Source organism: Aquarana catesbeiana, linkage group LG01, assembly GCF_042186555.1.
Source record: "Aquarana catesbeiana isolate 2022-GZ linkage group LG01, ASM4218655v1, whole genome shotgun sequence".
In the NCBI taxonomy this organism is placed as follows: Eukaryota; Metazoa; Chordata; class Amphibia; order Anura; family Ranidae; genus Aquarana; species Aquarana catesbeiana.
The window spans coordinates 19,369,498-19,383,808 of NC_133324.1; the positions used below are offsets into that span (position 1 = coordinate 19,369,498).

At 43.8% G+C, this 14,311-nt stretch overlaps 1 pseudogene; it reads right to left on the reverse strand.

The window, feature by feature from the left end:
• The window catches only part of LOC141131083 (uncharacterized), a 47,198-nt pseudogene extending 33,849 nt beyond the window's left edge, over window positions 1-13,349 (reverse strand).
• Between the last annotated feature and the right edge of the window lie 962 nt (window positions 13,350-14,311).

Here is a 14,311-nt window from a genome sequence, read left to right on the forward strand (position 1 = left end):
AGCCGAGCATAATGTTGCTCTTTTGTCTGTTGAAAATGTCTTCAGAATGTCCACCATGCAGATGTGGAGCTGGATTTGCACCCCTGAGCCAATCGACAGAGTGCATACTGTTTCCCCTGAAATGTAAAGGCCAGCTTGTATTGGCTATCCTCATGCACGGGAATTGAAAAATAGATTTTGAATTGATATGTCAATTGATATGTCAGTGCTGTCATCATGTCTGGAATCTTGGCAACAACATTTGTTATAGGTGGGGTGCATTTGTTTAGTGCACGGAAATCTACGGTAGGCCTTCACCCCCCACCCCTCCTTCTTTACTCGCCAGAGGGCTGCATTTGTTTTAGATTGGCACTCTTTAATTACATTTTGTGCTAGCAAATTCCTCACTGTGCTCTCTATGTATGGGATAGATTCGGGAGGAATTTTGTACTGACACTGAGGTGGCGGATCAGGGCCCTCAATTTAGAAGTTGCCCACACTTTGTTATGTTGCCACAAGATTTTAGCCAATGTTTGGTCCTCTGTTTTCAGCAGTGCCTGTGGGTCAAGGATTTCATTTGTTTGAACTGATGTAAGAAGAATCAGTCCATGTGTCCCCATGACATCCGAGCCCAAAATAGTGTCCTCATGTGTTGCGGAAAGAAACAAACTATGTTCTACACATAACTTCTTTAGTTCTATGGGTACAGGTATTGACTGCTCAGAAGGTACTAGTTGTCCTCCGAATCCTCTCAGGAGAATTTGTCTCCCCGTAGGATCTATTTCAAGTTCGATATTTGTTACGCTGACAGCTGCTCCCGTATTCAAAAGTATATTTGTGCGATGGCCCCCTACCGCCCCTTGGATACGTGGTCTGCTGCCTTTGTTCCTCTCCAGATGACATACTAGGGACAATCCTGGGGCCTGACATCCCTTTTGTTTAAAATAAGGATTGGTTGAGGGTGGGATTTTATATTCCTCCTGGTTTTCTTTAAATCCTTTTCCTGTCCTCTGTAACTCCCTCAAAAGAGGACCATATATTGTAGTATCAGGTGCCTCACTCGGCTCCTTTGCCACCTTATCTGGTCCAGGTTTTTGCAGTTCGTTCTTATGCCACGGCGGCTTCTCACCCGTGCTCCTCCTAGGCAATTTACAGTCCTTCATTAGATGGCCCGTATTGCCACATCTGTAGCACCTGCCTGCAAATCTCACCCTCCCTTCGCTTTTAGCTATCTCCGAAATTCTTTTGTGGGGCCTTTTGTCTTGATCTGTCTCCCAAACCCAGTCCCTTATGGTGTTTATAAAGGTCTGGTATGAGGTGGCATTCCTCAGTGCAATTCTGGTATGGTAATCAATACATGTGCACTTCTTATTAGCCATGGCACACAGAAAACTACTGTCATCAGGAGACATTATAAATGGAGATGTATTCACTGCAAAAGAGTATTGGATCCACCCCTCTCCTAAATTTTGTATTCTCTAGGGCGTCTGACCCCCTAGTATCTCTTCCTCCCATTATGCGCTGCATCTCCCTCATTCTATCTGCCGAGTTTCCCCAATTTGAGTTTAACTTGGGAGATAGACCTCTATGACTCCCGAATGGTGGTTGCAGTTTTTCACACAGTTGCAATGGAAGCCATGCGCGGAGGAGTGCGCATGCATCCCTATTTTTTAAAATGTACTGTGCCACCACCGCTTCCAGCCTGTTTGAGAGACTAATGGGCGAAGCGCTAGTGTCAAATTTTACAAAATCTGGCACAGATTTGTGCGATCTTGTATGGAGAGTGTTGTGGATTGGGTGCTACCCTCCCTTCTTATAATTCCTAATCCTTGCCCAGTTCTTTCTGGCGCAGGAGTGAATAGAGAAGAACTTTGATTTGGGGATTCTTCAGGATTATCAGCCGAATATATTGGCTGTTCGATCAGCATCCTGTCTCCCAGCTCATGTGACAGAAAGGAATGTGTATCCTTGCTAGGACAACAATGGCTGTGCACTTTTCCCATTGCCTGGGCTCTCAAAGATAAAATTGCATGATCTTTTTGGGCTAGCTGAGTTTTACATTCTTGTAACTCTCATTTAAACATTTCTATCGCAGTTTCATTACCGGCCTCTCTTTGTCCTAAAATATAAAATCATACAATACAGCGCTCGCAAATAAATATAATATGTGATCTCAAAAACTAGAGAAGAAGAGAGCTTTGTTGCAGCTGCAGAATGAAAGTACTGTACTTTAGTGATATATAACCAGGTGAACTGCGCTAGCAACTATATATAAATAAGATATACCACATCAAAATAGACTAAAAAACACAAATAGTGAATATAAAGGTGTCGCAAATAGTGAATATAAAGGTGTCAAAGAACTGGACATGCACCCTGTGCAACACACCCAATTTTGTGTGAGAGTGCACAGGAGTGCACTACCAGAACCACAAGACCTTCAATATAATAAATGTGATAGATCAATTCTTGTTCATAATGCTGCACAATGACAGAAAATGACAACGGGAGCGTACAAAAGTGCACTCCCTGGGTGAAAACCTTCACTGCAATAAAAATCAATTGGTGTGCATATTAGACAAGATATGAACTATAAAAAGACAAAAAATAGCGGTTAACGTAACACTAGTGTAAGGAAGAGAAATAAAACAAATATACTCTCAAAAAATTCACAATCAAAAATGACTTATGGAGCGATCCCATCAGGAAATGCCAGGTGGGATAGTGGAATCATGAAATGTCAGCAATAACCAAATTGCAAACAGAGAAACGTAACTAATGGTTAAAACCCCTTCATGGGAGAAGCAATAGGCGGACTTCCAGCTTTTTCATCCTTATGGTCAAACAGGGCTGATGGTATAACAATGTTGAAATTGCTTGGAAGAAACCCCAAAGCTCGCGTTTCTCCAAAAGAGAAAGGAGAAGCATATAGCATAAAACCTTAAGATACCAAGGGGTCACCTGCGCATATATGCGCTACTCACGGGACCGGTAGGCAGAGCAGGCATTCAGATATTTGGTCGGTTCGCCGCTCTCCGGCGTGCGTTCCACCAACACCAGGAAGTGATGTCACTGGTAGCAAATCAGGTAGACGTGGACAGGATGTTGCGTCGACGCGTTTTGCCCCTCCCCCAGGGCGTTATCAAAGACTTAAATCGCATCTTTGTCCTAAAGATGCGATACATTGTTCCCTTAACATATGTTTCCTCCCAATTTATCCAATCTGTGCTCTAAAGAACCATTCTCAATCACAAGTTGTTCAAGCTCATCCCTCAGTTCATCACACTCACAAACACTTGAATCTATATTCGCAGCTATAGCTGAAACAATTTTACTCACATCTTCTATCTTAGCTATTAATTCTGTTCTATCTTTATACCACTCCAATTCTTTTTGTTCCGCAATGTCTTTCATTTTCAACAACATGCATACGGCATTGGCCATTCTCTGTTTTTTTACTCTTTTTATACTTTATGGCATCATTATGAGTATTGCATTGTTTTTTAATAGATCCTTGAATTGGTGTGTTAACATATTCTTTTGTGCATTATTGAATTGAATATAAGCTTTTTTTCCAAGAAACTTTTCAAGAATATCCATTGATATGCTAATTTGCAACTTGGTCTACACTGAAGCTCATCTAACCTGTTTTTTCAACAGTTGCTTACAATGCACACAGACAAATAACAAAAAAAAACAGATACAAAGCCGTTGAAACCTAAAAGTGACATGTAGTTCTCCAAGACACAAGGCAGACTCCAAAACACAAAGCACACTCTTAATCAATGCCTTACTATATTACCACTGATTTTTAGACCCCTTAGATCACAGGCCACATTATTTTATTGGAACAGAGAGCTATTTCACACTCACGTGGGGAAAAATAAAAATAAACTAATAATAAAATAAAAATTTAAAAAAATAATAAAAAAAATAAAAAAACTTAAAACAAATCTATTTTTCTCCCACTTTTTCCTCGAAGATGTGTGGTTTATCCTGTCAATCTGCAGGCTACATCAGATAACCAGGGATGATCAATCCCTCACTCACCAGTACCCTTGACTGGTTACACAGGCCTAACAATATACACTAACAATACAATACACATTAAACATATACATATATCAGCCAACAATCTCACCAGGTTCTGTGCATCCGCCTCACTGATGAAATATTTCAAAGAACTTTCATGACCATCCAAGCAGGATTTCCGAATTCCCGAGCCAGCGCCAATCTTTGTCCACACTAGAGACTATTTTCAGTTCTGGGTGTACTTGACGATTTATGCTTACAGGGACTCAAAAACAAAAATACATTAGGGTTTGTGAATTTTGTGCAGAAATAAATTCTACACGCCTTCTGGGGTGCCAAATGAAGTAATATATGCAATAGTTATATAGGGTATACTAGATTGTATAATATTGCATCTATGTATCAATTTGTCTAGTCCCTATAATTGCTAATCTATAATGCCCTGTACACACGGTCAGATTTTCTGACGGAAAATGTGCGATCGGAGCTTGTTGGAAATTCCGACCGTGTGTGGGCTCCATCGGACTTTTTCCATCAGATTTTCTGACACGCAAAGTTTGAGAGCAGGCTATAAAATTTTCTGGTGTTGGAGGTGTGGCAGGAGGAAGAGTAGGACCTGGAGGAGGAGGACCATGGGTGAGCTGACAAATGTGGCTTTCGCATGTGAGTTTGCCCCTCAACCCCTTATGTAGAGCTTCGAAAAAGACAAAACTCACATTAGAGTCATTGGCCCTCCTCCATTTGCAGCATTTTGCATTCTGTTAGGTCAGCAAAATCCTCTTCCACACTGTGGGGTGTTCTGAGGGCCTCAGTAGCCTTCCAAAATAGGCTTATTGCAGCCTCCTCCAGGTTACTCCTCTTCCTGCCACTTTTTGGTTGAAGGCGGAGGGGAGGGATTTGGGTATCGGGCAGCCTGCTTGGCCCGGCCACCTCCTGGCTGAGACTTCCCTGTGTATGAAAAAGGGACATCGTTTTAGTTTTTTGCTCCTCGATCACAATCAGAAATTAGTACTCCAAACTAACATAGATTTAACATCATTAATTTTGACAACCAGAAATGTTTAGAACAATGCTATACCTGGCTCAAGCTAGGCTCCTCCACATGTTGCTGCCTGGAAGGCCCAGGTTGGATGTCAGAAGCCTCAGCTGGGGGGGAAGGAAGCGTGGAAGGAAGAGTCGAGAGTGCTGGTCTGGGTTCAGTCTGACCTGCCAGAAAATGCAGTCTGTCATAGTACCACAGCCTGGGGACATAAATGTCATCTGCTGCTCCTGATCTCTGGGACTCTTGGACCTTCTTGTGCTCCCTTAGATGAGTGCTCCTCATGCCACCAATTAGGCTCTTCAAATAGGTGATGTCTACCGTGGGGACCACCGTCTTCACAAATTGCAGCAATTTATCCAGCACTGCCTTCCTCTTTGATTCTTATAATCAGGGTGGTTCACCTGCCACAGACAGGGCAGCTCTCTGAACATATCTATGAATATGCTGATAAACTCCTGAACCTTCAAGCTATCCATTTTCTCTGCAAGACACAGCACAAGACAAACCCTAATGTCAGGCTAAACTCTCCTAATCTTGTCACAATACAGGCCTCAATCTAGAAGCAGTATAGGGCCAATTTTAAATCTTACCTTCGTTATCACAATCCCAAATTCACAAAAAAAAGTATACCTGGCTGAAGCTGGGCACATCCACTTCATCAAGGATGAAAGAGCCCAGATCTTCATGGGACTCCTCAGCTGGGGTGGAGGGAAGGGTCGAAAGTGATTGCCTTGCTTCTGTCTGGTCATCCTGCAATCGCAGTTTTTGGTAGTACCACAGCTTGGGGACATAAACCTGGTCTGCTGCTGCTCCGGATCTGAGGGAATCCTGGATCTTATTGTGTTCCGGCCTGTACATATTGTGCAAGATACCAATTTTACTGTCCAGAAACTTAAGGTCTGCCTGGGGGACTCGAGTCTTCACAAATTCCAAAAATGTGCCCAGTGTTGCCTTCCTTACATCTCTATTAGAATATAATGGGTGCTTGACCTCCCACAGGTTTCTTTTTTCTTGATACAGATCAATTCAACGTTTCAAAAATTCAGCATCCTTAACCACTTCCCGACCGCCGCACGACTATATACGTCCTAAGTTTGAACGGGGATATCGTTGTTATGGCAGCAGCTAGCTGCCATAACCCCGGTATCCCCGTTTTCATGCGGCAGCCGGCTTTCAGATAAAAGTGGTCCCTGCGGCGGATTCGCCATGAGATCACTTTTATCGGTGGCGGGAGAGGGGACCCCCCTCCCGCCGCGATCCGGTGCCCTCCGCCGCTTACCGGAGCCGTCGGTAGCGGCGGAGGCGATCGCGTCCTCTGCCGTGCTGTGTATAGAGACGAGTGAGGCCAAGATGGCGCTCACTCGTCTCCATGACACTGCTGGGCGGAAGCGACGTCAAAACGTCACTTCCGTCCACGCCTCTTAAAGGCATATTTTTTCAAATGTCATTTTTCTAAATGACTTTTTTTTTTTTTTATTGCATTTTAGTGTAAATATGAGATCTGAGGTCTTTTTGACCCCAGATCTCATATTTAAGAGGTCCTGCCATGCTTTTTTCTATTACAAGGGATGTTTACATTCCTTGTAATAGAAATAAAAGTGACACAATTTTTTTTTTTTAAAGTGTAAAAATAAATAAAATATTGTAAAATAAATAATAAAAATAAAATAGCGCCCGCATATGAAAACGGTGGTCAAACCACACATGTGAGGTATCGCCGCGACCGGTAGAGCGAGTGAAATAATTCTAGCCCTAGACCTCCTCTGTAGCGCAAAATATGCAACCTGTAGAATTTTTTAAACGTCGCCTATGGAGATTTTTGAGGGTAAAAGTTTGACGCCATTCCACGAGCGGGCGCAATTTTCAAGCATGACATGTTGGGTATCAATTTACTCGGCGTAACATTATATTTCACAATATAAAAAAAATTGGGATAACTTTACTGTTGTTTTATTTTTTTATTCAAAAAAGTGAATTTTTTCCAAAAAAAGTGCGCTTTATAAGACCGCTGCGCAAATACGGTGCAAAAAAAAGTATTGCAATGACCGCCATTGTATTCTCTAGGGTGTTAGAAGAAAAACCATATATAATGTTTGGGGGTTCTAAGTAATTTTCTAGCAGAAAAACCTGTTTTAAACATGTAAACACCTAAAATCCAAAACGAGGCTGGTCTTAAAGTGGTTAAGGCTCGATTCACACAGGGGCAACGCGACTTCAACACGACTTTAAGCGACTTATAACACGGCTTCAAGTCGCCCTCAGAATTTGCCTGTGGCCAATCAGAGCTCATCAACTCCTGTGACATAATTGTTGTTCCTGTTCTCTTCCTGGTTCCAAGTTCCCTGTGTCCTGTGACGACAACAATGTTATCCTTGCGTTATTTGATGACAGCTGTCGTAACAGCTGGTGTAGCAGTGTTGATGGAAGAGGAAGCGGAGGATTAGGATGAGAAGAAGACGTCGCTATTGGATACATCCAATCATTATAAACAGAGATACCAGAGGCCAGTTCTGGGCCATGTATGAAAATTTGCGTGCTTATGATGACAAGTTTTTTAACTACACCCGGATGTCTATCGCAAGGTAAGTTAAAATGCTATATGTGGATCTGCATATATTTAAAAAAAAAAAAAAAAAAAAAAGCATGTTTCATAGTTTGTTATAAAATTGTGGAAAAAGTTAATTATTCTCCTACATTGATATTCGCTGATGAGGCTACACTGATGGGCTTTTAGTGGACACAGATAAGGCGAGACTGATAGGCACAGATTATGCGACACTGATAGGAACAAATAAGGCAGCACTGATGGGCAATGATAAGACGGCACTGATGGGCGGCACTGATGAGCGGCACTGATGCTGGCATTAATGGGTGGCAATGATAGGTGGCACTGTGGGCACGGATGTGTGGTACTGGTAGGTGGCCTTGGTGGGCACTGGTATTTACCTTCACGATCTTGACTGATGTCCCTCTCGCATCAGCCGGTGTCCGTTTTTTTTTTTCTCTCCTCGCGAATGAAATGAAAAATAAATAATAAAAATAGCCAATTACCAGCTTTTTTTTTTACATCACATGATCAGTTGTCATTGGCTGACAGCGGATCACGTGGTAAGGGGTCCTGGACCTCCTCCCATGCTCCAGCGGCCTGCGCGCCCCCTGCAGGGCGCACACGGTGCGCTCTGTGATCAGCGAGTCTATGAGACTAGCCTGATCACAGATCGTAGAAAGGGGTCGATCTCGCTGGAGCACGGGAGGAGGTCCAGGCACGTCCTCCCGGCAATTAGCGTCCACGCTGAAGCCATCTTTCGGCTATAGCTTGTGAGGAAGTGGTTAACTACCCTTTTATTTATACATTTGTTTTTTTACTCCGTATCTTTTACTAGATAAAGTCTTTCTAAGCCCCAAATCTTAGATATCTGTTTTTTTTATCAGTGACCCTGCAGAATAGGGGTTAATGTGTGTGTGTGTGTGTGTGTGTGTGTGTGTGTGTGTTTCAATATACTAAATTTCCTCCTTTTTTTTTTTTATAACAGTTTTGACGAATTGCTTGGTCTGGTTTCCATCCATCTGCAACGACAGAACACATCATGGAGGAGAAGTATCTCACCTACTGAAAGACTGATTATTACACTAAGGTAATCTATATTTTATTGGATGCATAACATTACGCACAACAGTAGCTGTTCTTCTCCAATGGTTCACATGAGTGCAATTCTTTTGCACTCCTGTGAACCCTTTTCAGCATACAGTGGTCAGAAATCCGCTCTGCATTGACATCACCAAGTTCATTTCAGGCAGCGCATCATCCTTACTTCAAAAGGTCTTTATTCACCAGCTGCCTGGACTCCTCCAAGCAAGCCGCTCCATGCTACGCCACAGTTTAGCGCTCCAATGAGTGTGGAGAAGCAGAACAGGAGACCTGCTGACTGAATGTCAGCAGCTCTCTGCTAAGGGAGGGTAGAGAACAGAGCCATCGACAATGTTTGTTGACTCAATTCTGTGTAAAGAAGCGGCAGTTGACAGATGCAACATCGGTGCGATGCTGCATCCACCTAGGTAAGTATCATTCTTTGAATAAAAATAAAATAATGTGGAACATACTGTATATTGTGTAGCACACAAACATCCATAAAATTTTGAAAAAACTTCTAACTTTTTAATATTTATTACCTGTAATAATAATCCAAGAATGTAACTTTACATTATCTAACAATAATAACTTTTTTTAATTGTTATATATTATCTATAACAAAAAGTAAAAAATAAGAACCTTTTTATTACAGGTTATATTACTTTATAATTGCTGGTAAGAGGGTTGGTACTCCGAATGGGGGTTTGCATTGCTGCTGGAAGGGCCTTGAGATGGTGTAGCTTGAAAGCTCGGTGCACCAATGGTGGAGGTAAATCGGGGATGGATATGGGATCGGTGGATGGGAAGAAGGTAGCATATTGCCATACTCGTCGGAGTATGGGCGGAAGCGAGGGGAATAGTAGGGGTGGGTTCTGGGTGGTGGGGGGTTTGAGTGGGAATAATATGGACCGGATGGCGGCGGCAGTCCGAGCATTAGTGATGAGCAGTTTGGTTGCTCATTGCGCACACTAGAATCCAGTAGGTCCATCACAGCCTTTTTCACCTGGTTTCTTCTCTCTTGGGGGATTTTCTTTAACATGCCAGCCACCATAATCCCAAATCCGTGCTCCTCTGATTCGAGATCATCCAATTTTTGGTTGAGTCGATCAACTAGGTCTGCAAATCGATCCATGTTTTTCTAAATGCCTTCCTGGTGGTCTGCTATTACGCAGTCTTCTTACTTGTGTAGGGCCAGGGCTTTCTACACGACTAGGGCCAGCTGTCACCGGCGTATTTACAGACGTTTCGGAGGGGTTCAATTCATGAGCAGGCAATTCAGACATCGCATATTGGTCCTGCGACCCTTGAGGTTCCAGAGGTGCCTCGTGACCTTCACCCACTTCCCAACTGGATTGTGTTCTGTAATAAAGATATAATAATGTCAGGCACAACCTTCTTTATATAACTGTATAGTAGCACTTTTCGAATATGAAAGATGTTATCTCACTCTCTCAGCTCCATGTACGGTCTAAGGAAGTCGAGTTCGTCAGCGTGGACATAGGGTACAAGCCTTTTCGATCCCGATATCTTTCTTAGATGTCTTTTGAAGCAGTCCCTTAAGCCTTTCCATCGAATTTGTATTAGAGACACTGCAAAAAATTAAATATAAAAATAATCAATTATGTATTTTGGAGGAACATTTGTTTGCCTGACAAAAGTGGAATTTCTTACCGGACGTTCAGGCAACTCTGCTTCGGCAGCTGCAGATAGTGTAGGACTTGCTGGTAGAGTGCCTGAATGTCCCTACCAAAACCAAAAAGATTGAAGGTATGCCATTTCCAAACAACATCTGTAACATTTTTTCTTTCGACATGCCCACCTTGTAACATCGGAACACATACATTGGATGCAGAATCCTCACCAGCTCCAGCTGCACCAGGGGACAGATGTTCTAAAAAAAAAAGTAACAAAATTGTTTTGGCAAAAATATTAGGCTGTAGGGATGATCTGCCGTGTTTGAGCACTGGTTTAAGGGATTGGGCACTGAGACAGAATAACATTCCAATCTCGCTTCCTCCTGTTTCACATGGCACATGGGACACTTGCAAGCACAACCCAAAATAACAGTTGTGTTGTTAATGGTCAAGAGCCAGGGATACATTAATGACTTGTGGTCAGCAAGAAAGCAGATGTGTTAGTCTTGCTACATAATGATTATAAGTGACATAAGCAGATTAAACCCTGGCCTGCCAACATCCAAGCTTATTTATTTATTTTTTGGACACACATTTGTAGGCCAGCACTATGAAAACAATGTTAAGTGCTTAACTCAGAGTCCTACAAAGAATTTCCCGCACCAAATTAGCAATACATACCAATACCTTCCTCCAGGCTTTGCTGCAGGGTATGGTCCCGTTTCTCCTCCTTCTGCTGATGTGCTGTGAGTAGGACATTGCCTGTGTGAGTTGGTTTGTAGAGGATATTGCAGCCTTACACATTGGTTGGCACATTCACATTTTTAACTTACCAGGGGAAAGCTGCATCCTCTCCACAGCATGTGGGGCATCTTCAGCCATAGCCTCCTCAGCTGAGCTGGCAGGGACTGCCGCTCCCCCTGGAGATAGGCGAGAAACCAAACTGAATTTGCAAGACAAGTGTAAAAGTATTTCAATGTGTCATTTTTGAGAATGGGTAGAAAATTCCAAGAAGCTAAAGCAAAGTAATGGAGAAGAGTTAGTTACTTACCATGCTGCCAATCATCCATATCCACATGAGTTCGGAGTCCTTGGATTGTGTCCAACTGGATGAGTGGCAGGTAATCTAGTTCGTATTGATAAAGGAGCGCCACGTAAGCAGGCACGATACCCTGGCTGGTCACATGCCCAGCCCAGTGAGACAGCTTGGCCTTAATGGCTTTGTTGATGCCCCCACACGCTTCCGGAGGCTGCTGATGGAACAGTGCTGCACGTTTTCCTCTGCATTGACAGCTGCCGCAATTTCATCCCACAGCCGTTTTTTGGCCGCCTTACCTGTTTGGAGGTACCAGGCTCTTGCAATACGCTCATATCTGAGTACATATGCGGTCAGAAGAGCTTGGCTTTCCATGCAGGAGAAGTGAGGACGTCGGCGAGAAGTGCCCATACGGCCTCTCCTCAAAGTACCCTGTGCAGAACTTGAAGAAGGAGAGGCAGCACGTCCAGGATGCTTGTCCGAAGGCAGAATGCAAGAGTCCTTTGCACTCTGCCTTCGGGGAAGCATATGCTAAGCCCAAAAAGGGCTAGCATACGCTTGTCCGCAAAGGAGTGCTGTTGTGCATCATATAAAACACAAATTGAACAAATTTATTTTCAGTCAAAGATATTTAACAAATTATTAACTTAATTTAACAAATTAAAGATATTATTTAACAAAAAAAAAGGGTTGGTAGATCACAACTGGTGATAGGTGGAGGTGGATGCTTGCTCACCATGGGGATTGGGGACGGGGTAATGCTTGGGACTGGCGTTCATGCAAAAATTTCTGCTGGTAGCGGGGTACAGGATATGAGGGATGAAAATGGGAGGTGGAAGGTGCAAATTCACCGTAGGAGTGTGGAGTGTCCAATGAGGTCTGGGACGGGATAGGTGGTGGCTGGCGTTGAGGAGGGGGCTGTTATTGAGAGGGGGTGCTAGCACTGCTAAGGTCCCGGGGCCATTGGGGGATCATGAGATGCATAATATGGATCACATGGAGGTGGCCCAGCACCTAATTTTGCTTGTCTATATTGCATAGCAATACCATACATGCGATCCATACAATGCTTCTCTAGGTCTCCCCCAACGTCCTCCAGGATGTGATGTAGGCTGCGGCAGAAGCATGCGCGTGGGTTGCTGGTATCCAAAAATGCATCCATACTGTGCCTCTCCTGCCGCACTTCCTTCAGTAGTGCTAGCACCCTATCATCTGCCTTGATATTGCAGCCACCCCTCGTCTGACGGACACCGACATGACTGTGCCGCTCCCCACGTTCTTGACTGCCAGTCACCGCCAATTCCAAGGCCCTGGATTCCTGCAAAAGAACACAAATTTTTACATTGACAGGCAGACATAAGCAGTTACCTCATCTGTGCACTGAACACTTCCCTCACTCATTGCATGTGGAGATGGATTGCCAGTGCTCACCATGGGACTGGTGGGACTGTCAACCTGTTCCTCTTCTGCAGCCAACCCTCTTTGTCTAGCAATGTCAGATAACGCCTAAAAAGCAATGTGCATAGCCAAATATATTATGAAAAAAAAAAAAAACTTACGGTCTGCTGTTTATCATATTTTGGCGTAAGAACATCAAATTATTGTGGTAGACATGAGGTCTTTTGGCAGGTGCTGGTGCTCCACTTTGTGCTGCCTTCTCCTCGTCCTACAGGTCCCTCCTGACACCATCGCGTAGCGGTTTCCAACAGCGCTGTAAAGTCTGGCCTAAAAAAATGTGGAAAACAAGGGTTTTATATGCAATCTTCGTTTACATTACACAAAAAAACAGATCATGCATTCAAGGAATATAGACTTACTTATTTCCTTTCTTGCTCCATTTCTTATGTCTTCCCAGCCAGGGATAATAGCAGCACTAACATCCTCCCATGCTTTGACTTTCCTGATGTGGTCTCCGTGTAGTGGATGTGCCACATCCCACAGTTCAGGATGGGCCTGAACACCATTGATTAGGTCTTGTGGCATACCACTTGCCATCTTCTTGGTCTCTTCTCTGTCCTAACCACAGTCACACGGCTGTGCAAAGGACTCTTGGGTAATCTAATGTTCAGACAGAAATTTCCTGTTTTTACAGAGATTACAGTGTCCAATCAACTTTTTGCAGCTTAAAAAACGCCGCTGCAGCGTTTTTGCACATTTTTTCGCGTTTCACATTTTTACAGCACACCCTGGTCCTGTTTTTTTTTTAACAGCTTAAAACGCCAATGCCATTTGCGCCCTGCGCCCCCCACCTCAAGGCACCCTGTCGCCATGTTGATGAGGACAAGGGCCCCTTCCCGACAACCTTGGTTGCCGGGGACTGTGGGCAGGGGGCTTATCAGAATCTGGGAATCCCCTTTTAAGGGGGCCCCCCAGATCCCGGCCCCCCACCCTATGTGAACGAGTGTAGGGTACATCGTTCCCCTACCCATTCACCTGAAAAAAAAGTCAATAAAAAAAGACACTACACAGTTTTAAAGTAATTTATTAGGCAGGGTCTCTTCCGACTTTGGGGGTCTTTTCTGACTTCGGGGGTTTCTTCCTTCTCCGCTTTCTCTGATTCTTCTTGCGCTGTCCAGTGCCTTCTGACGGGTTTTTATGCTTTTGCTAGCTCTTGCCGGTCTTCTCCGTTGTCTTCTGCCCTCTTCTCTTCTTCCGATGTTGACACAACGCTCTCTACCGCTGTAATGCAGTGTGCGCGGTGCACAACGACTTATATTGGCATGGGGCGGGGTCACCGCGTGATATCATCCGGTGACCCCGCCCCCTTACATCACCGCCCCATTATGCCTCCGTGAAGTCATAAGGGGGGCGGGGTCACCAGATGACTTTTTTTTTTTTTTTGGCAGACCTCCACTTTAATAAACGGACACCTTGTGTTTTGAATTTCTGGTATACTGTAATTTCATTATTTCTCATGAGATTCCAGAAGCAGGGGGCGTTCTCCACTGTTTGAAGTG